Below are 25228 nucleotides of genomic sequence, written 5' to 3'. Positions count from 1 at the left end.
TTTATGAAGATTTTTATCTATATAAGCACATAAATATGTACATATAAATTTCCACAGCCAAAGGAAAAGGTTGTATTTTATGGCATAAAATTATATTTTTTTGGCTCCGACCCAGCAGTCATAAAATCTAACTATTTCCAAGCATAAGAAAGATGGAAAACACTCTTTATAACGTCTTAAATAATTGTATGGAGGCTGGTCCCACGGTCCTTGTGCATAAGTAGCTCACATTGAATTTTAGGGGTTTTTTTAAATACATTTCAGCATTAAGTTTGGACATAGAAACAGACCATATATCTAATAGGTAACTTCTCTGTGAACTTTGAGTTCCACTATCTACAATGAAATGCTCATGTATGCATTTAAATGCAACCATTTAGGAGAACTCAAAGCTTTTCCTGTGTCTGTGGCCTAATAAAACAAACTTTACAAACTAAGCCAAGGGGGAAAAGTGCAATATCTATGTATAAGTTTCAGCTTCCAAGTAAAAGTGAACAGAAATCACAGTCCCTCCATCAAGGAAGTATCGGCATTTGATTGTCATGAAAAAATTATGGTTGTAGTTTAAATGCTGGGTAATGTCATCACTAATAGTTTCTTTTTTTTTTCCTTTTTAGGGCTGCACCTGCAGCATATGGAAGTTCCCAGGACAGGGGTTGAATCAAAGCGGCAGCTGAGGCTATGCCACAGCCCTGGCAATGCCAGATCCTTAACCCACTGAGCAAGGCCAAGGATCAAACCTGCATCCTTAAAGAGGCAAGGTGGGGCCTTTAACCCAGTAAGCCACGATGGAAATGCCCACTAATAAATTAATTCAACCTAAAGTGTTAATACAGGGCAGAAAAGTGGGAGTCGTGCAGAATCTGAATATTATCAAGTGTTCTTAGAAAGAGGAGACTTGTAGTACTTTTATTTACTTATCTTTAATTTTTCTAATGTAACAACAGAATTTGTTTTCTTCCAAGTTCAAAATAGCCGAGATTATGAACATGAACCAGAGGATATTGAAACTGCTCATCTTCAAGTCCTGCAGTAACAGCTCTGCTCAGCTCGCAAAACAGTGCTATGTGGGAAATGATCAGTCTAATCAGTACAGTCAGATCTTTTAAAACTGTCCTCCTTGTTTTAGTTTTTAAAATTTCTCAGTTCCAGGTAGGTGGTCCACTGAGGTAGAGGGAGAGGAAAGACATTTTTAAATATGGTAGGTGCACAGAGTGTGGTAAGAGCGTAAACTTAGGAAACATGTATTATTTACCAAGGGGAATTTTTCCAGTGTTTTCCACCCCAAAGTGGTAGGGGAGAGTTTGGCAGAATTCAACATCAGACAGAGGAGCTTGTCAAGGTTAAGGCACTAAGGCTGGAGACTGGGGTAGGGGGGTAGGGGTGGCGAAATTCAAAGACAAGTGTCTCAGGTCAGCGCATGCTAGGCTGACCGAGCAGCTTGGAACAGGGGAGTTGATGTTGCCAAGACGACTGTGGAAGGACATTTTGCTTCCAAAACCCCCTTTCCTGATAACTGAGGCTCTTTATCCTGGACCATTCAGCGCTTTTCTTCTGTTATTACTGGTACCTAAACCCAAACCATCAATCGCTTTTTCAACCCTGTCATCTCAACCGACACCTAATACTTTCAGGAGCTAGACATGGAATCACTTAAAGAACAACCCCCAAAGCCACTGTCACTGGGTGGTGTGCGTGTGTGTGTGTTGTGGGGGGGTAGTGGAGGGGCTTCCTGGGCTGTGATGAAGCAGAGAGGGTCTATCTGGAGGAAGAAGCCTTCAGACTGCCATTCAGCTAGAGAAGCTCCCCTATGAGCTCTTACAGATGGAGATTCCAAGTACTATTACTTTCGAAAGTAATGGTTCTCTTGCTTGAATACTGTATGAAATCTATTGCCCAGAGACTGTTGCACTTAAAAATTGACCCAATTTCAGGTTTGTTTGTTTGTTTGTTTTTGTTGTTTTTTTATTTTTTTTTATTGGTCTTTGCAAGGAAACATTTTTTTTTATTCCTTAGCAATTTAAGTGTATCATCTTGTCAAATTGGAGATGTGGCATTAATGTTTAATCTCCACATAGACAAATGAATTCCTCATAATCTAATTCACTCACTGATTTAGTCCTTAAAAATGATAATTGCATGGACTCAGTTTATCTTATTTATCTCGAATGTGAAAGAAGGTGAAGGTGAGTATTTTTATTCATTTCTGCCTCATGAAACCTCAAACCTTTACCCCTAGGAGACTTCACGGTCACACAGTCCAACCTCACATGCTTAGAAATCACAGGGCAGACAAGCCAAGATTTCAGACGAGAGGCAGGTTACTTGGATGGGGCAGGTGCTGGGCTGGCCCACCCCGTGCGGCTTAGGGAAGGAAGTGTGAGCCAGAGACTGGCGCATAGAATCTGTTGCCATGGAGACAGATGGGCGCTTGGTGCAGGGGAGAAGCTCAGAGAGTGGTGGGTGGTTGGCTAGGGGGTATTCCAGACAGCCAGGGAGTCCAAGGAGGACCAGTCACAGCAGCCTGGGCTGTAGAGAAGACCCAGAAACACGGCCAGCATTCAGAACCCAGGCTCAGGTACCCTGACCTTGCTGATAAGGGAGCAGATGGACAGCTCAACTCCCATCCTGGCCCCACCACTTACCAACTCATGGCCCTAAGTTATTTAATATCTCAAACTTCAACTTCTGTAAGTTATGAAAAGGAGATAAGGCCTACCTTGTAGTATTAAACATAATAAAGCACTCAGCACATTGCTGAACCACGTGAAGAGTTCAAAAAATGATGGCTTTAAAAAAACTGGTTATTGGGGTTATGCCTCGAGCAAAGTGGGGATTTGATTATAGAAACAAGGAGTTCACGTTCTGGAATTAGGATGCCCCGTGAGCACAAGGCTGGGAGGATAATGACTCCGACCTGATCTCTCGCCCTCTTGGACTGCCCCCGACTAGAGGTCAGGATGCATTCCTGCTTAGAATGGATCTGAATGTGCATGCGGCTCTCCTGGGGTCTCTTTGGGAATGAGAGGGTCACAAAGACTAGGAACTGGATGAGATAGCATTTTAATCGCCCAACTGAATTCACACGGAACCATACCTAACCCATGATCCTTCAAAGGCCCTTTCCTGGAGACGGCCCCAGCAAGTGAGCTTTCCCCAAGAGTTGTTCTTCCCCAAGCAGCCTCGTGTGTAAGGAGGAGGTTTAGGATGAATCTCAAATCATAGAGTCTATGAAATACTGTTTTATTGCAAAATTCAAAATATCACATGGGAAGTGAAAGATCGCTGCTTTCGATCACGTGATGACATCACTTCGTCCTCGTGCTGAAGCCCAGGCCCCCCAACACTTGCTGCGCCAGCCTCTCTCTTCCCTCTTTCTCCACTTGAAGACACTCCCTTCTCTGGCTCCAAGACCCACATGGGGACAATCAGCCGACTCTCATCTAGTCCATTGGATCATTTCCAAAGTGCTGCTGTCCTTTGACCTCATTTATCTCTGCCCCTCACCTGCGGAGGCAGGATTCCCCTCCCTGGAGGAAAAGGGGCTCAGACAATTGAATTGCCCGAGGCCACTCAGCGGGTAAATGCGAGAGCCACATCTGGATGCCAGGTGTTTTGAGCACAAGCTCTCCGACTTGACTCTGTGGATTGCAAGGGATGGTGGCTTCCTGTGTGTTCTCCTCCCATTGCATTGTATTTTAAACAGTGGCTCCAAGGCTTTCACCAGTTCCCTAGGTCCCAGCCCTCTGCCCTCTGCTCTCAGAATGTGCTGTGCACACCAGCGCTGTTCACAAGGGCTCCGGGGGATGAAAAGGCAGTCCTGACTTTGATTCCCTTTCCCTCTTGAGTCAAAGATAAGTATGTGATAGATGTCAGAATTTGTGAAGCTTCAAAAAGGAATGGGCACTGAGAGACGAGCAGTGTCCCCAAAGGTTTGGGGTGTAGAACCCTGTTTTAGGAGCAATCCTGTGTATCGTTGTGTGATAGCATCCCCAGGTCAGCGCACACAGAGGGACTTTTTTTTTTTTTTTTTTTCTTCAAAATACATCATGTCAGGTTCTCCCCTGCACACAACCCTCTGATGGCTCTGTTTGCTCTCACCCCCTGTCTTTTTCCAGTGCCCCAACCTATCCCACCTCTGGCTCTGCTTCAGCCACGTGCGCCCACTTGCTGTTTCTAGCACAGCGCAAATATGAGGGCACCTTAAGCCTCTACACTTGGGGTTTCTTCCTAGAATGCAGAAGAGGTGGCACTTCCTTCTTTGGGTGTGAGGAAGCCGCTTGAAGATTATGAGGCAAGGGATGGCATTAGGCACCCAGGTAATCCATTCTTTGGCATAAATACAATCATGTCGTTCCCTTTAAAGTCCTTCAGCTGCTGCCCATTGTAGCAGGACATCCAGACTCCACAGACCGGCTGAGGACCTCTGCTCCTCCCCAGTCTGCTTCCCTTCTGAGATTCCAGCGATGCCAGCTCTAAGAGGAAGGAAGATCCTTTAGCCTGTACTTCCCATCAGAACCACCCCCCGCAAACCCAGATAAACATATACAACAGGAAACTCATCAAAACTGCCTGCTCATGCATAAACCAAGTTTTAACACATCTCCAGCCCAACCAAGCCTTCCAGATGGGGTCCTTAAACCCTTCAACATGGAGTGACAGGAGCCATGCTGAATAGCCCAGGATCATTTGGGGCTTCCTACTGTCGACTAAAAAAATACACAGCTTGAAAGTTGAGAGCTAAGTTTTATTGGGGGCAAAATTAGGACTTAAGCCCTGGGAGACTATCTCAGGTAGCCCCGAGAAATCTCTCAGCACAGGTGAGAGAGGAGCTTGCCTATCTAGGGGTTTTTGCAACAAAGGGCAGGCAGCAGGAACAAAAGAGGCCTGGGCTCACTGAACTCCCTCCTTTGATCTGCAGTCTACTCTCAGGGCCAGTATCCTGAGCTTTCACAGCCTGCAGGACTCACTGGCTCTCACCCTTGGAGGCGACTGCATTCACAGATGACATTCTTTATCCTTAACTACAGACCAGGCTGAAGTGCCAGCCAAAGAGGAATGGGGGACCATCGGGATAGGATAAAGGTGAGGGGGAGGTGCCTGCAGCACACACACATTTTACAAAAGTTTGTCGCCCATCTCCCAAAGGTCACTACTGGTCGCAAGGGGCAGACACCACCGTGAAGGGTTTTAGTGTTCTTCCAGATATGGGGGGATGCAAGAACTGGGCTCATAAAATCTTCTCCTAAAAATACCTGACTCTCTGAAGGCCTGTTCTTGTAGCTTTCCCAGAGCGCAGAGTCCCTCGCTCCTGGTCTCCACCCTGAACTCTGCCCAGGGGATGCTGCGGGTGGGCAGCTGCGGCGGCTCAGGTTTTACTCCATGTAGAGATTGATAGCAAGCGCCCAACCTCAGTTCACACTGCTCCCAGCCTGTTTTCCCTTCGGCCAAAAAAGCCCTCTCTCCTTTTTTATTTTAATGTCCCCCAGCTTTATTGAGCTATGATTGACATTAACGGTGTATACATTTTAAAGTGTACAATGTAATGATGGGATGACTATGTTGTGAAATAATTTCCACAAAACAGTTAGTTAGTCTTATCCATCAGCTCACATAGGTACCATTTTTTTTTTATTTTGGTGGTGAGAACATTCAAGATCAACTGTCTTAGCAACTGTAAAATGTACAGTACTGTATGGTTAACTGTCGTTAATGCTACGTATCGTATCCCCAGAACTTATTTATTTCATAACTGCAGGTTCATACCCTTTGATGACCTTCACCCATTTTTTCCCAGTTTGGTCTCTGTTTCTATGAGTTCCGGGATTTTATATTCCACGTATAAGTGGAATTTCTGTCTCTGACTTATTTCACTTAACGCTCTCCAGTTTCATCCTTGTTGTTGCAAATGTCAGCATTTCCTTCTTATTACTTATTAATAAGAATTATACATATTATACATATATATTTTATATATCACAGTTTCTTTATCCATTCATCCATTGATGGACATTTAAATTATTTCCATGTCTTGGCTATTGTAAATAATACTTCAGTGAACATGTGGAGACAGATATTTCTTTGCGATGGTAATTTCACTTCCTTCAGATATATACCCAATTTTTTAAAGATTGCTGGATCTTAAAGTAGTTCTAAGTCTGGGTGGGTTTTTTGTTTGTTCGTTTGTTTTTTTAAGGAACTTCCATACTGTTTTCCACATGGCTGCAACAATTCACATTGCTACCAACATTGTAAACTGTTCCTTTCTCTCCACTTTTGTTACTTTTTATCTTTTTGGGTAGAGCCTTTCTAACAGGTGGAGGTGATACTCAGTGTGGTTTGATTTGCATCTTCCTCATGATTGGTGATATTGATTACCTTCTCGTGTACCTGTTGACCTTTTGAATGTCTTCTTCGAAAAAAAAGTCTAGTCAGGTTCTTTGCCCATTTTCAAATTGGATTATTTGGTTTTTTTTCCATATGTTTTTATATATGATGCCATTTCCTCTTGCTGCAGATATTTTTTTTTCTCTGCAGAAGCTTTTTAGTTTGATGTGGTTCTACTTGCTTATTATTGCTTTTGTTGCTTGTATTTTGAGTGTCATGTCCTTAAAAATCATTGCCAAGACCAATGTCAAGTAGTTTTTTCTCCATGTTTTCTTCTAGGAGTTTTAACGGTTTCAGATCTTACATTTAAATCTTTCATTCATTTTAACTAAATTTTTGTGAGTGATGTAAGATTGGGGTCCAGTTTCTTTCTTTTACATGTGAATATCCAGTTTTACCAGCACTGTTTATTGCAGGGACTGTCTTTTCTCCATTGAGTGTGTTTGGCTCCCTTGGCAAATATTAGTTGATTGTTTATGTATGGGTTTATATCTGAGTTCTTGGTTCTGTTTTATTGGTCTGTGTGTCTGTTTTTGTACTAGTACCACACTGTTTGATTAACTTTGTAATATAGCTTGAAATTAGGAAGTATAATGCCTCTAGCTTTTTCGTCTTAGGATTGCTTTGCCGGTTAGGGATCTTTTGTGATTCCATATGAATCTTAGGATTTTTTTTTTCTATTTCTATAAAAAGTGCTGTTGGAATCTTGATAGGAATTGCATTGAATCTACAGATTACTTTGAACAGTATAGAAATTTTGCACAATTCTTCTACTTCATGAACATGGGATATCTTTCTGTTTATCTATGTCTTCTTCAGTTTCATTAATCAAGGCCCTCTTTTTCTTTTTCTCTACCTTAGCTTCCTGGCTGATTCTACTAATCCTTTAAGCTCATGCTTGGCCTTCTTTGACTCATCCCATGCCATGCTGCATTAGGGGCCATTTTCTGTGCACCTGTTTAGGGCCCCTATTGCACGTTGTTGAAATTCTATTTATGCACCAGCCTCCCCCAAAGACAAAGAGCTTCTTGTAGACAGCTCCAGGTCATATTTTTTGGGGGTAATTAAATGATGAATTAGAGAATTATTGCTTGGAATAGAGTTGGTGTTTAATAAGTGATTTTTTTAAAGAGTAAATGACAAGAACGAAGCTTTGGAAAGACTATTCTGAAACCTCAGTGTAAAGTAATTGGCAACATTTCAACTGGGCGGTGATGAGAAATGTTGGAAAGTCATTTCATCAGGCTGGGGCATACCAAGTGGAACAATTGAACTTGGGAAGTGTACCTCATACATGGTGGGCCCCCGTTTTTTCACCAAAAAAGAGGTGTTTTAACAGCATCTCTGTCATAGGACTGGCATGAAGGTATACCATGCCCGGAAATCAACCCATATGATTATTTTTAAAAGCATTACCATTAATCATGTGTGGTGGTGAAAGGCATAGCTCTGGGCCATGCTGCCAGGATTGACTCTTAGTTTCCAGGTTGAATCCCAGAAAGTTTCCTAACCTCTTTGTACCTCAGTTTTTACATCTCTACAATGGCAATAATAATAGCACTTAATTCATGAAGTTGTTTACTCGAATTGATGCATGTATAGTGTTTATAGCTGGTATGTAGCAAGGTATTAATAAACATTAAAAAATAACACACACGAGAGCAGAAAGCAAAACTGTTGAGGTAGAATCAACATGAATTTATAACCAAGTGGCTCTGTATTTGTTGGCGTGGTAGATAGAGTAAGCTCAGAGAAAGAATCTGAGAAAATTTGGTTTGGGGATTGAATGGCCCTACAGATGATTGATGACTAGAACCCAAGATCAAGAACAGAAAAGTTAGAATAAATTTGAGAAGTTGGGCCAATATTTGATTCAAATTTGTATCTGGTGAATTGAAATGGTTGGAATTTCAGATGTAGAATTTATATATTTATTTGTCCTTTTTTTTTTTTTTTTTTTTTTGTCTTTTTAGGGCCTCACCTGCAGCACATGGAGACTCCAAGGCTATGGGTCAAATCAGAACTGTAGCCACTGGCGTGTGCCACAGCCACAGCAACACCAGAACTGAGCCATGTCTGGAACCTACATCATAGCTCACGGCAATGCTGGATTCTTAACCCACTGAGCGAGGCCAGGGATCAAACCTTCGTCCTCATGGATACCAGTCAGATTCATTTCCACTGAGCCACAACAGGAACTCCCAGATGTAGAATTTATGATTTCAGAATCATTAGCATAGAAGTATTAAGTGTAATAATACTTGATATTTATTGAAAACCACGAACTCTGTGCTAAACATTTTATACACCTTATCTGAGTGCTCTCAACATCCTAGGAGAAAGGTACTACGATTAGCTGCCTCTCAAAGACGGGGAGGTCAGACCGAGAACAGATAAGTAGCCCCAGGTCACCTGATTAAGTGGTCAGCAAGGGTCTGGCTCCAGACAGCTTTATTCTGGAGTCTACAGTCTTTCTTTCATTTTGGAATATCTCCAAGGCAAAGGCTGAAGCCATGAGGTTGGCCAAGAGAGCATGATAAGAGAGAGGATGTGTCCGATAGGGTTGTCTTTGACCTAACCATCTGCCTTCTTTTACCCCACTTCTCATTGCAAACACTTTGCAGTAAGGACTCAACAGGTGTTGGGTGACTGCATGAGTTAATTGGATATTAGAGGTTCAGCCTTTATGGCAGACAATAGAGGAAGCTTCACTGGCTCAGCCTGTCTTTACCAGCTAGAGACTCGAACCCACAGTTCACAAGGAAAACTGGATGCATCAGAGTCACCTGGAGTCGTTACTTAAAAACAGACTCCCAGTCCCCAGCCCCGATCCACTGCAAAGCGAACTGGTGTCTGTCTGGCATGCTGTGTCCTTGGTAAATGCCTGGGAGATTCTGATGGGCCGTTAAGTCAGTATGTTACCCACTGCCTTGACCCACCAAGATGGCCTGGGATTGGATGTGATTTTTTGTTACATAAAGGGCAGCCATAAAGGAATGGTTTGGGGTTTTTTTGGTGTGTGTGTAAATCCTAAACCAGTTGTGAAGGTAATTTTGAAAGAGGAATTCCCAAAATGTTCAGAGCAATCACAGGATGGCTGAGGTAATTACATAGCCTCCCCAAATGATGATTTTGGAGGGAAGTGCTCATTTGGATTTGTAGTTTCTGGTGTGTTTAATAAATATCACTTCCATTGCGAAAAGATCATCGCTGTGTAAATGGGTTTTTTTTTCGGGATGGAAAGGAAAGCACAGAGGAGACAGCGTCCATCGGACATTGTTCCCTTGCTGTCCACTCCAGCACTCCTATCTGAATCTGAAGTGGAACCGGTCAATTGGGTCATTTTCGGAACCCCACGGACCAGCATCATTTCTGCTTCTCTTTGCATTGTTCGCAGCACTTTGACCTTTAGCAGAGGACAGCTCCGCAGCGATGCCAAGCACTGTTCTTATACAGTAGAGCCTTTGTGAAAGAGTGGGCGAGGACCCAGCTCACACCTATGCCACAGGCTGCCTTCCATGAGATTCCATAGGGCATCTCTCAGAATATGGTTTGACGGACGGAGAATCCGAAGCCAGGCAATGATTAGCAGTGTGAAATATCAGGGGTCTGCTGAATGTTTGTATCTCAGCTTGGTCTGGTTTGGTAGATGGAAAAGAGTTTCCTGGCCTGATAACGTCAGTTCTCTGTGCAGGTGTTTCGTGGCTCTCCACATTTGTATTAGATTGCACAGATACTGCTGAAAACAGCCACCATACATACTTCATCTCACAATAATTATGCAGAAAATTAAGAAGAATCATTTCTGGTTTAATCATCTTTTGGCTTAACCATGTCCCCCCCCTCAGCTTATGGGTCTAATTGCTCTAACTCTCATTTTATCTTTCTATAAGGTAGGGATCATATCCACTTCATTAGGTGGTGGTAAGCCATAACTAGAATGAGAAAGAATTTCCTTAAAGGGACCATACCTGGGGAGACGGTCCCTTCCTTTGAATTCTTGCAGGCATATTTCTCTGTGGCCCTTCATTCATTCCTTTCACACACATTTAGGGAACACCTACTCTGGGCTAGTTACACTTCTAGATGCTGGAAAGCTCACTGCAAAGAAGAGCCAGAAAAGGCCAGGCGCTCGTACAGCGTCCAGACATAGAGGGCGAGTCCAGTCAACAAAATCAATAAACCGATGACACAGTATGTTAGATGGTGTTACGGGCCATGAGAAAAACAAAGCAGAAAGTCACGTGGGGAGGACTGCGTTGAGGAGCAGGTGTTGATTCTGTTTTACAGAAGGTGCTGGCAGGGGGGTGTCCTTTCTGAGAGGGCGACACTTGAACAAAATCTCAAGGGGAGTGAGGAAAGCAACTTTTATTGACTAGCATTCCATGGGACCATTCGTCCTAAGAAATCCTGAGCATAAGAAGGGAGGGAGTGGGACGGACTGGGAGTTTGGGGTTGGTAGATGCAAACTGTCACATTTGGAGGGGATGAGCATTGAGGTCCTGCGGTGCAGCACAGGGAACCCTATCCAATCCCTTGTGATGGAACGTGATGGAAGATAATTATGAGAAAAAGAACATATTATATATATGTATCACTGGGTCACTTTGCTGTACAGCAGAAATTGGCAGAACCTTGTAAATCAACTAGAATAACAAAATATTAAAAAAGGGTTTCACTGCTTGGAAATAAATTTTAGAGATTTTTCAATGCTTGTTAGCATATTAAAAAATTTGAAAAGGCCTGCTGGAGAGAAACCAGCCTAACTCAAACATATTTACAAATAATTTCCTCCCTCCTTCCCTCCGCCTTCTTCCCTGACATGCCAGAGCAGCACGGAAGCTCTGAACCAACGTTCAGAGGAGCATCCAGCCCTGCTGACTGATAACCAGTAGGGATTCTAGGGCAGAACAGTCCAGGGAAAACCCTTCCATCCTGGAACCCAGACTTAAGTGTGAGACCCGAGTCTGCCACTCTGTCCCCGAGCAAATTGAACTTTCCTCTTTTTTGGTTTCACTGTGTCTGAACTGGACATCACAACGCCAGCGAGGCGGGCTTGTTGCGAAGATTCAAGGGGTGAAGTCCTTTCTAAACTGTCAAGTCCTGCAAATACAGATGCCTTTTGTGCTCTTTTATTTGCTTTTTTGGAGCTTGGAATGAGTCCGCCCAGGGCTAGTCCCCTGTCCAGGGTTCATTGATAGAATGTTGGAGAAGGAATGAGCCTTCTGGCTTCATGAGGGAGTGAGGGGGGCTGCCCTCCTGGACCTGAATTCGAACCTTGGGCTTGACAAGCTTCAGGCTCCAATCGGCTAAAATCGCCGGCTCTCAGGCCCATTTCTCTCCATGTGCCAGCGGGTCCCGAACGTGGGTGCCTACTGGCATCCCTCAGGGGGTTTAGGCAACGTACTGTTGCCTGGCTCGAATCCCCACATGGTCAGCCTGAATCGCTGCGGGGTGTGGCTTGCGCGTCAAGGACAGCTTTTAAAAGCTTCCCAAGTGATTCCAGGACATGGCAAAGTTTGGAGCCACTGATTTAACCTAATCCCTGTGATCCGCTTTTTTTTTGCAGCCTGGCCAAGAGACAAGCTTCCAAGTTGTTCATTGTTACAAACCAATGAATTAGATTCTTTTTTCTTTTCTTCTGGGAGGGTAAACAGACAAGAGGAAGGGGGGGGGAGGGAAATTGACTTTGCTCAGCTGCCGGCTTGCAGGTGGCACTGTGCCTTCTTGTGCATTTCAGCTCCCCAGTGACTCTGACACTGAAATGGTATGAGTCCATTTTAAGGATATGCCGTAACTGATCACAGAGACCTTAAGATATTGCCTAAGGAATTGGAGGCAGGACACCAACCCTGTCTTGCTTGGTCCTTTCCACAACACTGTGACAGCCATTCAGCTTTTCTTTGGGCTCCCTGCACCCTCTCCCTCCCTCGTTTTTGTCTCCTGAGCTTTCTGGTAAAACCTGGTAGGCAGCAGTGCCACATTGGTGTCAAATGAAGTCCGGTTACAGTTTTTGGAGGGAGACGAAGTTGTGCATGTTAAGCTTCAATACGTTTGGGAAATGACATACTTTATTCCCTTATAATATAATAACTGTCCACATAAGGTAGCTTAATAAGCAGTAAATGTAGGCGTTTTCTGAGCAAGGCCCCTTCTGAGCAAAGTACCTGGACCACCGTAGAGCTGAGGGCCTGTCGGTAAGGCTGGCTCTGCTTTTTCCATTTCCCAGATTGGCCAAAGGCTTCGTGGAATAGAAGTAGATGCAGGCCAAGTTTCTCTCTCTCTCTTTTTTTCTGGTCTTTTTAGGGCCACACCTGCAGCATATGGAAGTTCCCAGGCTAGGGGTTGAATCGGAGCTGTAGCCGCTAGCCTCAGCCACAGCCACGCCAGATCTGAGCTGTGTCTGTGACCTACACCACAGCTCATGGCAACACCAGATTCTTAACCCACTGAGCTGAGGCCAGGGATCAAACCTGCGTCCTCATGGGTACTAGTCAGATCCATTTCTGTTGAGCTACAACAGGAACTCCCTAAGGTTCTCCTATGAGAACAGTTTATTCCTTGAACATTTATGGAGCACCTGCTGTGTGCTCAGACCTAGGAATAAAAAGATAACAGAAATGGCTATGACACTAAAGGCAGTTACAGCTGAGCAGCAAAGACAGACATGTTAACAATAATTAAAGTATGACACACATAGTCACAGAGGTGTGTTGCTGGGGGTAGTAGGGAGGAAGGCCTGTGGCCCATGCTGGGGTGTCCCTGGAAAGGGGCAGGGGTCCGTCGTGCAGGAGTTGATCAAGGTGACTTTGAAGTGTGTGGTTGGGTTCCCTCATGCCCCTCTTTGGCAGTTACCTAAATATCAATGTTTGAAGGACCCTCCCCCCAAGAATGGGAGGGGCGCTATTAAAGAGGAAATCCAGGTTGTAAGAAGTTGAGTGACTTGCCCAGGGTTGCCAGAGCCACGAGAAGTAGAAATTAGACTCCCACTCGTGTGTTCTGACTCCAAGGTTAGTGTTCTTTCCGTGACACGAGTTTCCTCTGCCGGCGCAGCAACTGGCAGGGACGCAGAGCTGAGAGCTGAGTTGGTGACTTGCAGCATCAGGTGACATCTTGATTATTTTTTCCAGTGGAACCTGGTTGCCAAGGAAAACCTTCTCTCTGCTGAACCGAGGCAGTGACTACCTCGAATGAAAATAGAGCCCTGAAATGAAAGAACCCCGGAAAACCCCAGGTGTAAAAGAAAAGCGGAGATGTGTAACTCTCTCCAGAAATTGATGGTACAAATCCAGGTGTCCATACATATTTAAAATCGCCGTCACTCCTTGGCCTTGGGTGGTATATAATTTCCTTGTTTACAAATTAGACTTAATTCAAATAAATGCGGTTTTATTTCAGACACTTGCAAGTCCTTCACATTCATAATTTCCCCCCCCCATCTTTAACACCTGCTGAAGCCATTGCCAATTCCTGAATAATTCCTGAATAAATTTCTCCAGCCAGAGCGTTCTTCTAAATCTTTCCCAAGGCTGATAGAAATCTGGCTTCCACGGGCCTGTTAGCCTAGCATATTCCAAACCAAATTCATAATTTTCTTAGCCTGGTCTTGATTTGGATCACTCTAACACCCTATCATTAATTCAGGTGGCCAAGCCAGACTCTAAGGCCCGCTGATTCCAGCTCCCTGGCAGATACTCCCCCCCCCCCCGCTCCTGACCTCACAGCTACAGTTCTGCCACAGCCCTCATTCTCTGGCATCTGACAGCTGCCACGGATCTTAACTGTACTCCCCGAAACAATGAGTATCTTCCCACCCTAATCCATCTTTCTTAGCACAAGGAGCATCGTCCAGCCAGCTGAAACCAAACCAGGAAGTTCTTCTTCTTTTAATTCAGTATTCAACTCTTTCTAAAAGGCTGGTCCATTTTCCCTTGTCAGTTACATAAAATACCTTGACAATAAATTTCTCTGATGATTGAAGCTTTTATTGTGTCTCAGGGCCATCATTCTGAATACTGGTGATTATGAGACATTCTTCGTGTAGTCGTTGGCATGACGTTTGGCTTAAATGAATGTGTTGTTCTCTCTGAATCCAGTTTTAAAATAATCTCTTCTTACATCAGTGGTCCTTAACCTTTCTGGAGTCATGAACCCTTCTGAGAATGTGATGAAACTTATGGGTCTTGTCTTGAGAACAGTGCATAGGTTACTGTGTGCACACCCACCCCCACCCACCCACCCACACACACACACGCACACCTATTTTGCCTACACCTTCAAGACTTTCTTAATTCATTCGTAGATGAACTAGCCTGAAATCTGGGTTGAGGACCCCTGTCTTATAGGAAGTTGTTTCCTTTCATGTCAGAGGCATGGTGTACATTTTTATTTTAAGGAAATATCCTGATGAACTTGTAGTTGCCTTGATTTGCTGTAATGCTTTCCCACAGTTCAGACCCTGTCTTGCCGGTGTGGACTGGGATAGGGCCCTGGGGCCGTTCATGGGCACAGCCATCCTGATAACACCCTTAACTAGCTCTAGGACTTTGTCATGTCCTTAACTAGCAAGATGCAGTAGAAATCAACTTGGATCCTCTGTCGGGGGACCTGAATTCTTGTCTCCATGGGCTCTCCTAAGTCTGTCAAACATTTTAGAAACTCAGCACTAGTGTAAAGTGAGGCACGTCTGCCATGACGATGTTTTGCTGGAATGTAAAGTGCTCTCGCTCCTGCTTTCACTTTATCTTAACAAAGACGGGATGAGAAGGTCGATGAGTTCTCAGTCTTCAGTGCATTGGGATAAATAAGGGAAGGAGCACAGAGACCGGCTTGCTCTGAGACAGTTACATTGGGGAGTGAGTAAGCGGGCCCTTTCTGGCTCTGGTCCCCAAGCGCCTTCACGCTCTGCCTGTGTGTGCTCTTCACTGGACTTCCTGATTTAATTCAAGCTCCATGTAGGTCTAAGGCATCAAGGCGGAAATGGTTGGATCCATTTACGTCAAATGAAGTCTGCAGAACAGCCTGAGTGGGGTAGGAAGAGAACAACCATAGGCACGCCTGATGGATGGCTAATAACGTTTTGGCTGATGGGGTCGGCCACCGGTACACTCCATCATTAGTCATTTTACCTCATATCAAAGGGGCCATCTTGGGGAAGTTCCCATTGTGGCTCAGTGGTAACGAGCCCACTAGTATCCATGAGGACGCAGGTTCGATCCCTGGCCTTGCTCTGTGGGTCAAGGATCCCGCATTGCTGTGTGCTGTAGTTCACAGACGTGGCTTGGTTCCTGCATTGCAGTGGCTGTGGTGTAGGCCAGCAGTTGTAGCTCTGATTCGACCCCTAGCCTGGGAACTTTCATATGCTGTGGTTTGTGGTCCTAAAAAAGCAAAAAGGTGGGGGGCATTTTGGAAAAAGTAAGTTTGAACCTATTTTTGTGTATAGATTTTTTTCTGATCTATGTTTAACTATACTCAGGAATTAGAAATACAATCTTTGGTTAACTTTACCTGAACTTCCCAGAATATTTTGTGGATCCTCCAAAAAACAAAAACAACAACACCTGCTGGCTCATCCTGGCTCTTCCTCTCCTTCTCTCTTCCTCCTTCTTTCTCAGATTTGTAGCAGCTTAGAGCTGAAGCAACCTTGGAAATGGGTTAAATCTCTCTTTGTGCAAGAAGGAAACTGAGACCCAGGCGGATTAAATCATTTGCCAAAAGTTACCCACAGCTGATCAGTAGCTGAGCCAAGAGACCATCACAGGGGTTCCAACTCTTTCCCCCCATTTATTTTCCTTTTTAAGCAGAAAAATGAATATCTTGACCCTTATAAAACTAAAAACACAGCAGAGAAAGGCTCATAACACCCCCCTAAAAAGGTCATAGTTTTTTTATGATTGTATTAGAAATACGACAGTTAGTTATATACATGCCCCCCCCAAAACTCTCATTAAGTTCTACCTCCTCAGCATATGTGTCTCCAATTAAATAGTTTCCCCTTGGATCTCGCGTGGTTTTTCGAGGGTCTGTCTGAAATATGGAGACACAACCTTGACATTTCTCCAGCTCCAAGGATAAAAGTTTTGCTACGTAAAACTTCCAATTTTCTGTCAAATTGAATATAGGTGTCCTGGCTCCTCAAAAGACAGTTTTGTGTCCGTGAGGGCCTCAGAAGCGATTTAATGAGAGCCAGTGTTGTACTTGGCCCTTTGCTAGGCGAGCCACAGGAGACCGGGGTGGGGGGGGGGAATGCATAATCCCGGCAGAACGGAAGTGGGAGGTGAAGAAGAGATTTCAAAACAACCCTAGAAAGAATCAGAGAACAGTGATGTCATGTGTAGCAGTGAACATTGTGGAACGGAGGGAGGCAATGATCAATACACCCAAGAATAGTAAATAAAGGTCTTGTGGGCGAAAAAGGATTTGAACTTGGACTTGACCAATGGCCTTGAATGCCTGAGCAATGACACTGCAGAAGGAGTTAATAGTGGGTGTGAGATGAGCAGTGGGCGACCAGGCTGATTGAACCATGGGTGCAACACTCGACTAGTTGGACTGTAGGTTGAGTAGGTAACCCTAACCCTAACCCTAGTAGGTGCTTGATAATGAGGATTCACAGCACTTGAATTTGAATCTCATCTGTGTAACTTTGAGCAAATCACCTTTTTTTCTTTTTTTTTTTTGGGACTTTTAGGGCTGCCCCCATGGCATATGGAGGTTCCCAGGCTTGGGGTTGAATTGGAGATGTAGCTGCCGCCCACACCACAGCCACAGCAACGTGGGATCCGAGCCGCGTCTGTGACCTACACCACGGCTCACAGCCATGCTGGATCCTTCACCCACTGAGCGAGGCCAGGGATGGAACCTCATGGATACTTGTCAGATTCTGCTGAGCCACACTGGGAACTCCTCAGCAAATTACTTTAACTTCTCTGTGCCACCATCTCCTTGGCTAACATGGGACTACCAATGTACCCTTCTCATACTGTTGTTGGGAATATATTTAATTAGATTTACAAGTTCAGAATAGTGCCTTCTCTGTGTTCCATCCACCTTAGTCAGCGTTTTTCCGCCCACTGGTTTGGTCGGGAAGTTAAACTGAACGTGCTCCAACAATATTAACTATTCTATTTAGAGTGAAGCCAGAAAATAAAGACTTGAAAGTAGTCTGAGGAATTTGAGCTTGAATAAACAACAGAACGCCGTTCCCAGGCAGCACTGGATTTGGAGAATCTGGGCTTAGAAGGGATCTCATCAAACCTCCAGAGAACTGGGGAACCTCGCCTCTGCACTTTCCTAGTTGCTCAGATATCTCAGCCTTGGGGAAGGAACCCACTTGGTGGCCTGCACTGGCATGTGGATTGGTGGCCGACAGCATGGAAGGCATGGGTCTGTAAAAAAAAAAAAAGTAATAATAATGGATTTCAAGGGATTAAAGTGAGTCAAATTTTTATGGTTCTTTCTCTTCCCAGTGGGTCTTTAAGGGTCTCGTTCTGAGGTTAATAAGTAAAAAAAAGCTGGAGACCCAGGTTGGTCGGTTGAATATCAACAAGCTCCTCTTGGACAGTTACCCCAAATTCACCTGTCACTCGGGGAGAGAAGGTCTCCTCGGGTTCTGAGGGGACCGTTGCCGTCTTTAGAATCATCTTTGACCCCTGGCAACCTCGAAGCACCAGAAAAGACTGCCCTGATTCCTCTTTCAGGCATTCCAAGGAGACTGATAAGCAGAGCTGGGAGCTCTGAGCAGTTGTTAAGAGTGGCCCTGTCCAGTTCAATGTTCAACTTCCGGAGTCGGCCCTGGGACCCCTCCTTAGGTTTGCTTTAGGGAGGCCCTTCTCTGATTTGGATTGTCTGCTGTCTGCATAATGACAGGGTGGGCTCTCTGGCATCTGCTAGGGATCCTCGGCGTGGGACTCCAAAGGGAAAAGGCCTAACAGGTCACTTGCCATTTTCACTAAACTTAGCCACCCACGCAAACAGGTAAACGCTGTTCAAGGCTACAGCAGCTGCAGACTCTCTTGGATGAGCTCAAAAGTTTTTCTCCCAGTTGCCTTTGTTTTTCAGGTTTGCCACTCTCTTCCCGGCTTTATGTTTTGCAACCTCGGCTGGCTTCTGCTGTCATCTTTTAGGGTTCGAATGAATCCGTGGGAACAGGGACGTTAGCTCTGCGTGACAGCAACCAAGGTCAACAAGAAGCTTGGGGAAAAAAAAAAATTCCTGAACCTGTTCTCCTACTCCAGACGAGTGCTAAGGGAGGGCAAAGGATTTGCCAAACCTCGGGCTACGTATTTATTTTTCAGGAATGCACACATGGTCTTTAATATACACACTCTCATGATGGCTAGGAGCTGCAGAAAACGTACCATAGAATGGACAAATAACACAACTACATATCACAAAAACGACATGCTCTCTGCTTTACCTGTCATGTGGCCACATGATCAAAAATATGTTCTCATGTTTGCAGAAATAAATATTCAGGATTATGCGCTAGACGGATTCCAGAGAACGCAGTTACAGAAATGACAAATACAGTGAATGGCCACCAATAATATCTTTGTATTAAAAAAAAAAAAGTTTTCTTGCTGTTGCAGAAGAATGCAAACAAAAGCTAGGCATTCTTTCTGCCCTTTTAAACTCTCCTTGTGGTCCAGATGCCTGGAGGGCACCCCCCCTCAAATTTCCGGATGTGCCAGAGAGCCCCTTAAATAGGGGCTTGGCCTTTCCTGCCTTGCTCTCTTTTTCCTCCCTGCCCCCTCCCCATTTTTAAAGGGCTTTAAAGAACATCTCTGGGAGACAAAAATAGCTCCAGTTGTGAGAGGCCTACACACTGGGAATGCAACCGAGAGATGCAAGTCAGCAAGTGCCAGCCGAGAACAGGAGTGTCTGGCCCCGGGTGGATGCTCCTCGCTGTCTGGGCGCCGCTTCTCTGCCTGGGCCCGGTGGGTAGCAGGGAAAATGCGTTTTCAGGGCTGGGCGGTGGGCCGGGTAGGGTTGGGGTCCGGTAGTGGCAGGAATGGAGACCCCAGCATTCGGGCCGAGGGGCTCTCTCCCTTCCCCTCCCCCACGTTTATACAAACGTCTTTTGCCCAGCCGGGGATTGGCGACGGTCAAAAGGGAGCAGTTGGCACTGAATGTCACCCTGAAGGTAAAATGAAAGACAAAAGATGAACGCATGCTTGCTTTCCGTTCGCAGCGGCTGCGGCGGCGGCGGCGGCGGCGGCAGTAGCAGCAACAGCAGCAGGATTTAAAGGGGAAAAAAAAACCCCCCCCACACACACACAAAACCCATACGCACAGACACACATAAATACACACCCAGAGGCGTCAATTATGCAAACGCAATAATGCAATCAAATCATGACAGTGCCGGGCATTTTTTTTGGAGGGGGGAAATATAGATATTTATTTTGCCAAGAGGAGAGACAGAAACGCATGCAAACAGAAACGTGCACATACCACGTAACCACCCGAGGAGAACCTGGCAGCCTCTCTCTTCTTCTGCCAAGTTATCATTGAGAAAACAGGCAGGCATCATGACGTCCTGGGTCACAGGGAGTGCGGACCGACGCTACCAAGAGCAAAGGGAGGCGCCCGGGCGCTCCGGCTAGCGGTGGGCGCCCCTCGGCCCCTGGCCGCCCGGCTCGGTGAGTGCACAGCCGTGCGGGACGCGGACCCGGGGGCCAGGCCGGCCCCGCGGCGCGGGGGCCCAGCGGGGGGCCGTGCCCTTGGCCCCGGCGCGCCGGCCGGCACCCCCTCGCCCGCCGAGGTCGCGGGAGCCCAGTGAAAGGAGGCGTGTGTAAGATGTGCAGTGTTCCTGCATGGGGGGTTTGTAGACTTTCCCAGCCAAAGCGACCGGCTTGGGCTTCTTTAAAATCCCCGACGACTCACCTGCTTAACCTGCTGCAGTTCTGACCCTGCCAAGGTAACTGGTCCAAATCCTTATCATCAACATCTGGAGACAGACATTTGCATCTGGGGCATCCTTGATTTGCAGTCCTGGTGGAAATCTCGATTGCTCCCCCCTTCCCCCCTTCACTTGTTTAGAGTCTCTTGGAGGAAAAAAAAAAAAAAAAAGCAACCCCTCCCTCCATCACACAAGCCTGAGTACTTGTCCCCCTCTTGCCGACTCGCCTTACCATGACTGCAAAACTGGCAGCGCGTTTGCTGGAGACACTGATCAATTCTCATTTCCATGAGATTTGTTCTTGAAACACCTCTCCCATCCCCCTTCCAGGAGACAGACTTGAGTGCTCGGGAAAGTGGCAAAGAGTGAAGGCAGAGTTAGGGCGCCGGGACTGGGATGGGTGGGGGGGAGTCCTCCGGTCTGAGGGGGGCTGGGGAAGGGGTCGTCGGGGAGGGGGCGGTGTCAGGAGTGGGGGGCCTGCCGTCACGGGCTGGAATGTCCTTCGGGTGCTCGCTGCCGCTGCTGTGGTCCTGGGTGACTCCCTCCTGTCCTCTATGCCTCATTCCCTCTGTCCCTCAACCGGCTCGTTCACCTTCCCCTGGGAGACTCTGAAGTTGCTCAGAGGTCACCCGACCATCGTTTTAAGTCTTTCAAACCACCTCCCCCCCACCCCCCTTCTAGTCTGTCGGATGCCTCTGGCAGGACAGACCCCCGCCCCGCCCCCGCCTCCCATGTTTGGGGACAGGAGATTCCCAGAAAGACACAGAGGGCAAAGCTCTCCTCCTCCTCTTCAATTCCCTTCGGGCAACCCTTTCCTAGGGCACCGCTTCCCCCTTTCAGGATCTTAATGAACAATTCTGGAAGAGTCCGGAAGGGCCTGGAGGAACCCCGCATGCCTCAGTGTTTTGGAATGATTATGTCTCTGTTTATGTGTTTATGCTGCTACCGGGACGATGCTGTGGAATTGCCACATAGGTCTGCTCGGGAGGCCTGTGGGCTGGCTGTGTGTTTGTGTTGTAGGACCACAACCGGTGGCCCCCATAAGACCCGAACAGACACAGACAGCAAATGATTTTGCTAGGCTAAACCAGAGGGCAATGTTGGAAATAAACCCTTTTCTCTCTCTCTTAAAAAAAAAAAAAAAAAAAGAGAGAAAGAGAGAGAGAAAAGACAGAAAAAAAAAAAAAAAAGAAAGGAATTCTCAGCATGTGTGTTAAGAGGAGCTGTTAGGTCCACATATGCCTTCCTACTCTTTTCAAAACACGCCTGCTTAATACTTGCAGTGAAGAGCAGGAGACCCGGGGTTGTTTTGAAGTGCAGAGCAGTTGAAAGACTTGGTCTAGTTTTGAAGAGAGACTCTCTTTTGTTTCTCACGCCGCCCCAAAGACCAAATAGGGGAGTGTGTCTGGAAAATGCCCAAGCTGAGAAGTAGCGGGAGAGAGGAAAGAGGAAGAGAGGTCCCTGGGGGCAGGCAGGGGAGTGGGGAGTGGTGTCAGGAGTCCTTTTTTTTTTTTTCCTGTCCAGTAGATGTGATGTGATGGAAATGAATCAACCAACCTGAGAAACAGTCCTGTCCTGGTAGGAAAGAGAGGGAGATTTGCGCAGTTGTCCAATCGGAGCTGAAGACCAGCTGACGGAAAGAAGGGGCTTGAAATTAGAGATGGAGATGGAGTCACGTGGGTAGGACTTATTTTCCTTCGAAACTGAAAAGAATCAAGTGTATCTGGAAGCAGGGCCTAGAGGGTCTTTCCCACCCCGATGCGTCTGCTAAGCCTGGCTTGGTCATTTTTACCAAAACTACTCTCAGAACTCGTTCAACTCCTGTTAGAGAGAATTAGAAGTCTGTGTGTTGAGCATAGGATTGTGTAACACATGACTGTCCATTGACGGACTGATGAACGTGGATAAACATCTCTTCTTTGACAAGTCAAAAGCGCATGGAAAGCTTGGTGCGTGGTGGACACGGAAACTCACTGGTTTTCTTTAAGGGGGGTTATAGAGGGAGCGGAGAGACCCTCTGATGAGTGACGCTTTTGCGAAATAGAACCCATCGGCCCATTAGGTTTCCATGTGTGCGCCGCTCAATTTATTCTGTGCAATTTTTCCAGAAATTAAAAGGTTACCCAGAGAGTACCATGTTCCCATCTCTGACCGAGCACCACTTATTACTGCAACAGCATTTCAGTATGAAGTGATCTGGCAGATATTTCATCTTTCATTTTGAGTTCTGAATTGGAATCAGCACGAGAATGGCACGGCAGCAAGATGAGGTAGAACAAACGTCCCAGGCAGGCAGCTCCAGGGCTGGGAGGGAACGTGTGGCTGAGGGGCCTTTCTCTTGCTGTTCTGGGCACCTTGTGGACAGGGACATTTCGGTTGCAGCTAGAATTTTAGCAAGAGCCTGCCAGAGGTAACAGGCTTCTGTTTGTAGTTGATCCTAAGTGTCTCTTCTTTCTTCTTAATGGCCACGTGGAGTACCTTAGCTCAACATTCAAGGCAAAACGTTCCTGCTGCCCCACTGACAATTTCGAACAAACAAATCCCTGGGTTCACATGTCACAGGGACGAAGGTTACTTAACGAGATTCTCCTTTGTTTAGACCTATCGATACCAGTAGCTTCAGTCCTGTGCTATTTTTTTAATGTCGTGCCTGCATGCTTGCGCGTGTTAAAATGCCAACCAAATCGCATCCCAGGAAGTTCAAGTATACGCCTTACAGGTTAACTTAGGAAATTGGTTTCAAATAGACACGGACAGTCTCATTATGCCAGTGAGGGGCATCTATGATATAAAGGGGAAATTCTGTATTTATTTCCAAATTGTTGGAAAACTGTGGGAACGCAAAGATTATGAGGAAAATGCCAAAAGCCACATTAATGAAGAAAAACAATGTTGAGATACTTTTGAATAATAGATGGGATATGCAATGGTCAACCACAAGATAAAATTTTTACACAGTATCTTTATGGCTTTAAATTGGCTGCATTGTAAACTAAGCTTAGTACTCTATTAAGTCATTATACTTTTCAATTATTTAACGTTTCTGGCCAACCTATCTTCTGTGGTCTTTCTCTATACCCATCAGAAATATGCACTGTAGTAATTGCTTGTTGCTAGTGTGGGGACTTTGCAATGGAGAAAGGTTTAATTTTAACTTCTCCGGACAAATACGACAAAGAACGCACGGAGGGAAAAGAAAAGTTATGGTAACAGACTACGCCCTATGCAATGGAGAGACCTACAGCGTCCAAATATACCGAATACAGAATACAGTTTGAGCTATTCTCACTTAGAAGCCTTGACAATGTCTGCCTTCTAGGTACTATGCATTTGGAAATACTCTATCTCCATTTAAATGCAGATCTTCTGTTTTCTCCAGGGAGCAGTTGGTGAATCTTTCAGTTGAACGGCTGGTATGAGAAAACCAACTGAAATTTTCTCCATGAACAATAGACTGTCGTTTTGAAGCAGTGATTACCAAGTTTCATAATACAGTGATTTTTGTATTCGCCTAAAATATCTTTATAAAGTCAAAATAAGGTACCTCTTGAGCCTCTTGCACCAACAGAGACATTTTCTCATGTCATTTTGTTGTCAGTTTTTTAAAGCGGTGAAATAACTCTGCTTTGCAGTGGAGTTTTTAGGTGAGTGGTTGCCATTCTGGTAGAGTAAGCAGACCTTAGGCCTCAGAGTAGGGAATTAGAGGCTGGTTGCACGTGCTCCTTACCCTCCTGGGTGGATGGGGCGAGGTGCTGTAGGGAAGTCTAAGGATCTTTTTCTGGAACCATCTTCTTTGGATTATTTTGAACCTGATTTACCGTAGTACTTTGTATTGGAGTCCCTGGTAGTGGTGGCCAGGAAGGAAAGCCAGAGCCTGTGAGGTATGATTTTAAGACATGATTTTGCAGAAAGTAATTCCATCTTTTGAAATAGCATATAGAACACACAGCTTCACGGTTTTGGATCTTTAGATTCAGGTACCTGGAATCATCTTTGCAAATCCATAAAAGTTCCTGAAGTCCAGACTGTGAAGATGCTAAGACTCCATGTGTCTTTATGGCAGAGCTAGGGAAGTTTTTTTTGTTTGTTTGTTTGTTTGTTTTTCCTTTTCTTTTGTTTTTGTTTGTTTGTTTGGCTTCATTCATGACATATCGAATTTCCCAGGCCAGGGGACTGAATCTGCGCCATAGCAGTGACCTGAGCCACAGTAGTGACAATGCCAGATCCTTAACCAGCGAAGCCATCAGGGGACTCCAAAGTTTTCTCTTTTTTTTTGGAAATTCGATACCGCTTATTTACTCAGCCCTGAATGATTTCCAGTTGTGAAGGCCCCACCCCTTGGCTAACTTCTTCCATCATAATGGGTGTAACGCCCTCCTCCCATTCTCCCCTGATGTGTGCGCCATATACATGCTCCTTATGCTGTGTTTATGCGGATATGCTGGATATTGCCTGCGGTTGTGAAGAAGAATCGTCAGTAGTTTTAAATCAGGCGTCTGTTTATATTTCTATTGTGAAGGATTCTTTGTTCATGCCATGACCAGGCTTACCACAAAAGAGAGTTAAATGTGCTTAGAATTCCTGTGATAAAACGTAAGACCCTGGAGGATGAAAGCTACTTTATTGACTTAGGGACACTTATGGCTGTTTCGGATGGCACATCTGCTAAAATAAATAACCTGGATAGGACTCCATAAAGGATGCTAATTAATGAATGCGCTTCTTTTGCTTGCCTTATACAAAGGATTTTTTTTTTTAGTTTGAACTTGGCGAATATGCACGTCTGACATAAGGATCTCTTACTGTCTTGAAGACTAAATTCAAGATGATAACTTTCTTTCTATGAAGCATCGTGGAACTCGTGTACTTCTATTTTAATACTTATGGGGTAGGATAAACAGTGTTTCTACGTATCTGTGTTCCCAGAGTGGCCCACTT

At 45.4% G+C, this 25228-nt stretch overlaps 1 protein-coding gene across 12 annotated transcripts in view; it reads left to right on the top strand.

Annotated features, from left to right (window-relative positions):
- ESRRG (estrogen related receptor gamma) overlaps positions 1–25228 on the top strand; it is a 660805-nt gene that overhangs the window by 33233 nt on the left and 602344 nt on the right. Inside the window, exon 1 of one of the 12 annotated variants that reach the window (XM_021064119.1) lies at positions 17258–19325. The exons of 8 other annotated variants lie outside the window; for them this stretch is intronic. The gene's annotated coding sequence lies outside the window, so the exon portion shown is untranslated. Of the gene's footprint in view, positions 1–17257; positions 19326–19569; positions 20031–20136; positions 20309–25228 lie in introns of those variants that run through there. 3 more of the 12 variants (XM_021064125.1, XM_021064127.1, XM_021064120.1) reach the window with 3 other exon arrangements.

Source organism: Sus scrofa, chromosome 10 (genome assembly GCF_000003025.6).
Source record: "Sus scrofa isolate TJ Tabasco breed Duroc chromosome 10, Sscrofa11.1, whole genome shotgun sequence".
NCBI classification, from domain to species: domain Eukaryota; kingdom Metazoa; phylum Chordata; class Mammalia; order Artiodactyla; family Suidae; genus Sus; species Sus scrofa.
This window is presented reverse-complemented; position numbering and strand designations above follow the sequence as displayed.